Raw genomic sequence first — 6265 nt, 5'->3', positions numbered from 1 at the left:
GAGAAATTGACTTTTGATGCTAAGGGACACCCCCAGCAAACGTATTGTTTCATCATATAAATTGCATGTATACATTTTTACTTTTACGCCATACATTGGCTTACATGTAGAAGCAAACCAATATGGCTGATTTCCAAAAGAAAATTGCTTCTGATAGCTGTGTGTGTGTGTGGTGTGTGTTTTTTTTTTTTTTTTTTTTCTAAGACACGGATTGCTTGGTGTAGCAGTGATAGACCATAAATGAGCGCTGGAAGTAGTGGGGACAATATAACTAAAATCTATTGAAAATGATATACTTTGAAAAATTATGCTGATGCTATCATCTTCCTACAAATTGCCAGTGTCTAAACCAGTCACTTAGCATAGTATGTGATCTTCTTTTCAGTACCACACTGTATTATGTACCAAGTTTAAAGCTGATCTCCGGCTGCATTTTCTCATTAAATACTGTATTTTTCGCTCCATAAGACGCACCTAGGTTTTAGAGGTTGAAAAGAAGAAAAGAAAATTCTGAACCAAATGGTGTAATAAAATATTTTCCAGTGCCCATGAAATGCAGAGTGACCATTACCATAGAAAGTATTGGCAGGGTATGGAGGGATGGCTGTGACTGCACTTGTCACAGAGCAGCGCTGTGGGCACTACAGATGCAGCCCACAGCGCTGCTGCCATCTGATCTCTCCCCTCCACTGTACAGATCTGTACACAGAGGGGAGAGAGGAACTGGCGTCATTTGACGGAGCGATCACATTGCAAACGGCCGACGGGTGCACCAAGATGGCCGCCGCTCTGGAGCTAGGCCGAAGTCGCGCCCTTTCCTCAGGCCGAGGCTGCGAAGCACAGCGGGGGCGGTGCCAATCGTATATTCGCACCATAAGACGCAAGCACATTTTCCCCATGTTTCTGAAGGAAAAAGTCCGTCTTATAGTCCGAAAAATACAGTAGTTTGTTTAGGGGAGCTGTCCCAAACAAACAATTTTCTATACTAAAGTGCACCCAGTGGGTGCACTGTATAAACTGTATGTAGCTTCAACTACAAACAGTATACAGCAGTGAGTGAGATGACTTTCCTGTTTCACACTTGGAATAAAATAGCGTCATGCCGAGTGGCAGCTATTCAGAGGGTGCTGGGACTGTGACATCATAATGGGCGGGGATATCACCTGGCAATGTCCCTATATAAGTCGCCGCACACCGCGTCCCTGTCTTTGCGGTCAGAGAGAGCATAGAGTCAACATCTCAAGGAAGAAGACCGAGACGAAGAGAAGTCGGCGGTGGCGGCAGACCGGGCCACTGCTAGTAAAAGAGCTGGAAAAAGGAGCGGAGGCCCAGCAAGAAGAACCAAAGAGGGGGACAAGACCCCCGAAGTCGGAAGAAGAGGCGGCGGCGACAGAAGACCGGGCCACCGCTAGTAAAAGAGCTAAAGGAAGAAAGTGGGGGCCCGGCAGGAAGAACCGAAGAGGGAGGCAAGACCCCCGAAGAGGGGGACAAGACCCCCAAAGTCGGAAAGGAAGACCCCCGGGCGGCGACGAAGGAGAAAGCTGGGCTCATCCGCTAGTAAAAGAGCTAGCAAAAGATAGCGGAGGAGTAGAAGCGAGAAGACCCCTCCAAGACGGAAGAAGACCCCCGGAGCTGTGCAATAAATTATTTTAAACCCTTGTGTGGTGTTTTTTTTTTTTTACCAGGTGAATGTGTAGGGGGGTACACTGTACCCCATACACATTCACATAGGGTGGGGGGCCGGTATCTGGGGGCCCCCTTATTAAAGGGGGCTCCCGGATTCCGATAAGCCCCCCACCCGCAGACCCCAACAACCAACGGCCAGGGTTGTCGGGAAGAGGCCCTTGTCCTCATCATCATGGGGACAAGGTGCTTGGGGGTTGGGGGGCTGCATGGACTCCCTTCCCCAAAGCACCCCCCATATTGAGGGCATGCGGCCTGGTATGGCCAGGCCAGGCTGTGTGCTCGGATAAGGGTCTGATATGGACCTTGGTGGGACCCCCACAATGTTTTTTCGGCGTAGGGCTTTCCCTTTATGTCCATACCAGGTGACGTGTCAATCTCGCTGCCGAAGGCGGCGACATTGACTTCCTTTGCTAGTCCCGGCTACCTGGAGCCACATTCAAAATGAATGGACTTTCCTCCATGTGTGGGCAAGTCTGTTCATTTCAAAAGTCCGGCGGACCTAGTGCCCCGGAAAAGTCCGGTTGTGTGTGGGCAGGTCCGCTCGTTCGGAAAGTCCGGCGGACTTATCCGCCGGATAATCTGATCGTGTGTACGTAGTCCCGGCTACCTGGAGCCACGTTCAAAATGAATGGACTTTCCTCCATGTGTGGGCAAGTCTGTTCATTTCAAAAGTCCGGCGGACCTAGTGTGCCGGAAAAGTCCGGTTGTGTGTGGGCAGGTCCGCTCGTTCGGAAAGTCCAGCGGACTTATCCGCCGGATAATCTGATCGTGTGTACGTGGCATTAGAAAGTGTTGCAAATACCACACCTGTGTCATGTAAACATCTCCCTCCGCTGCCTAACCAGTTTAAGGGGGAGGCGGTTAGCGGGTATCAAAAACGCTCAACAGCACATTTTTGCTGCCCAACCGCAGGTCTAAACGAGGCCTAAAAATCTAGATATACAGTATTTATTGATTTACTAATATTGCATTGGGATTGGTGCAATGTATGATGTACCCAGGGATGGCCTTACCATGGGCCCATAGTCCCAGGCGGCATTTTAAGAGGGACGGCAGCCCGAGATCTGCCTGTGGGACTGCTGTGAAAGCCTGCATCCAATGAGTGTGCAGTCCATGCTGTCTGTCACACTGAGCCAATATTGACGCTTGCCAGCCAGTGAGTGTGTGAAACTGTCATGTAACTGAATCCAAAGAGAGACCAGCTGTCAAAATTGAGCATTGATGTTGGGGGTGAGCAGGACCCAGCAGCCAATGGGATGGGGTCTGGCGGGCTGCTACATGTATGTTGCCCCGCCCCCTTTCTTAATCAGCCCAATGTTATTGGCTGGTGTTTGATAGCTGCTGCCCACCCCCAACGTCACCACTGAATTTTGACAGCTGGTCCCTCTGCAAACAGTTACATTACTTAACAGTGTCACACACAGTTTCACTAAGCGTCATTATTGGGTCAGTGTGAAACTCCCTCTCCTCTGTCAGTGCTACCTGTCAGTGCCACCTGCCATTGTTTCCAATCAGTGGCACCTGTCAGTGCCAATCAGTGTTTCCAATCAGTGCCACCTGTCAGTGCCAATCAATGCTGCCTAATATCAGTGCTAACCAATGCCACCTATCGTTTCCGATCAGTGCCACCTATCTGTTGATGTTTATAAATTCCACATGCCGATCTTTAATATATTAGGTAATCACCACACTACTATTTACAATAAACTACTGGAGGTAAAATAAAAAAGTGTCAATAAAAGGCCTGCCGCTAAGCACTGTTATATGTTTTCTCACACCACAAAATAAAACGTGCAGCGCTAACTTACTGATCAATAACTTAACAATAATGGTGGAATCCTCTAATGTATGGAAATCTGAATAGGCTTCAATATTACGACAATACCAGCCATTGATATGCAACTTCACATATAATACACATCAAGCTGAAAATAAGACACACTGTATAAAATGAAACTTAGCAGGGATGGTGGAAACCCCTCCTGTAGATATTGACTTTAAAAAAATGTCTTCATCACTTTAGGCCAATATGTATTCTCCTACATATTTTTGGTTAAAAAAAATCACAATAAGTGTATATTGATTGGATTGCGTAAAAGTTATAGCATCTACAAAATAGATTTATGGCATTTTTAATCAGATTTTCTGATACATTTAATTTTAGTTTTCATGATATAAACCAATGAATGTGGGGGCGTTTTGGTGGGCCTGATTTTTAAATTTTTTTGGGGATGGCAGCATTTCATTGTTGGGCCCAGGCAGCACAATGTCTTGGGCTGCTGTACTGTCGAATACTGTCCCCCGTGATAGTGTCCTCCCTGTACTGCGCTTGCACAGAATGGAGGACAAGGAGACGCCGAAGGTCTCCGAAGATGAACGGCTCCTGCACACTGAGTCCAGGTTCAAGCCCCACCATCGAAGTGGACATAGAGTTAGAATAAAAAATTTCAGAGCAAAGCGAGCCAGTGCCCGAAGCGTGGCGAGCGAAGCAAACCCGCCAGGGGCCCTGTTACTAAGTGCTACCGTATGTCCACTTGCATGGTGGGGCTTGAACCTGGACTCAGGGCAGAAGGTACTCGCAAGTGCGTAGGCACTGTCCATCTTCGGAGACTTTCGGAGCCTCCTTGTCCTCCATACTGCGCAGGAGGACACTATCCGATGGGGGGGAACGTTTTTGGCAGAACACTGGCCCTGGCTATACCTATGTACAGCTAGAAAAGCCCTGTGATTTGGAATTAAGCACCTTTTGGAGGTGGTTACAGGTCATGTAAGCAATCATCCCTGGAATTCATAGAGCATGGTGCAGGTAGATTTTTTTTTAAAGTGTCTCTCATGCATTCTAAAAGTGGGGAACAATGTATATACCTGTCTAGAACTTGTGCTTGAATTTGTCTCATGCTGTGCCACTTTTAGAATGCATGAGAAACACTCTCTGTATGACAAACACGTCTCCTGGGGGCCAGTTATAGACCTAACCCACTTGAATTCTTTTATCAAGAAGGAGAAGTTCAAGATGGAGACACTGCTCACAATCCATCAAGCAATCCAGCCAGACAATTGGCTCGTGTCTATAGACCTGAAGGACGCTTACTTCCATGTCTCGATAGCGTCAGAGTTCCAGAAATATTTGCTTTGCTGTTGATCAGATTCATCTACAGTTCACCTGTCTCCTCTTCGGCTTACGACATCGCCTCGTGTGTTTTCAAAACTCTTTTTGGCTGTTGTGGCACTGATCAGGACCAGAGGTATCCGTGTGTATCTTGATGACCTGCTGTTATCTCGGGACAGGGAGCAGTTGCTATTCCACAGATCCCAGGTCATCTCAACTCTATTTGAATTTGGTTGGCTACTGAACCTGGAAAAGAGCCACCTAGATCCTACACAATCCCTGGTATTCCTTGGGGGAACAATTTGACACTATCAAGAGCACCATCTCCTTACCCCTGGAAAAATTCACAGTGATCCGGGACAGAGTCGGCTTGCAATGTCCCCCTCTCATCTCCGAGCCTCACAATACCTAAAAATCATCGGCACCATGGTAGCAACAACCATGGTAAAGTGGGCTCTGTGGAAAATACTGCCCTTCCAGAAGGGCTTCCTCCAGCAATGGAAGCCAGGGCTTCGGGATCACACTATCCGAATAACCTTATCCATACGGGAGAGCCTTCCTTGGTGGTTACAACTGAGGAACCTCCTCAACTGTCACTCCATTGCACCTGTGTCTTGGATCACCATCACAACAGATGCCAGCAACAGGGGCTGGGGCACTCTGCTTGACAGAGGTAGCCCAAGGCAAATGGAGCTTTCCTTCTCACAGGATAGTCTCCAATGTTCTGGAACTCCGGGCAGCATTCTGAGCTCTACAGGCCTTTCACCACTTAAAGTGGAGGGTCACCCTGAAAAACAAAAGTACATTAAAATTTAGCAAAAAATCAGAAAATAAATAAATGAAAAAAAACATTTTTTTTAAACTTACCAGAAATGCTTGTTGCTAGGCAGATCGTCCTAATCTGCCTCTTCCTACTCCGCGGTGATCTTCGGTCTTCTCTCCTCCGTGCGGCGTCTTCTGGGTAATGGGGTGCTGTGTGTTCTGGGAACCGTGTGTCCCAGAACACAGCGTGCCCCATTCACAAAGCACTGCGTGACTCGCGCATGCGCAGTAGGAAATGGGCAGTGAAGCCGCATGGCTCCACTGCCTGTTTCCCTTAGTTGGAATGGCGGCGCCGGGACCCGAGAGCCAAGGGACGGGTCAGCCTCGGGCGGCCGACATCGCGGGTGCCCTGGACAGGTAAGTCTGCTTATTAAAAGTCAGCAGCTACAGTGTTTGCAGCTGCTGACTTTTAATTTTTTTTTTTTTAGCTGGCCCTCCCCTTTAATAATAGGAGCCTCAGTCTTCCTAAGACTGGACAACATGATGGCAGTCTCATACATCAAGAGACAGGGGGCCTCTCCCTGTTGAAGGAAATAGAGCCCATCATGTCCTGGGCCCAGAAGAACCTGGCCAACCTGACAGCTGTCTATCTCCCTGGAGTCGAGAATGTTCAGGCAGATTTTCTGTTGAGAGTTTCTCTAAACAACA

This window comes from Lithobates pipiens, unplaced genomic scaffold (assembly GCF_037356315.1).
Source record: "Lithobates pipiens isolate NorthernLeopardFrog02 unplaced genomic scaffold, aLitPip1_a1.2 Scaffold_3, whole genome shotgun sequence".
NCBI lineage: Eukaryota > Metazoa > Chordata > Amphibia > Anura > Ranidae > Lithobates > Lithobates pipiens.
This window is presented reverse-complemented; position numbering follows the sequence as displayed.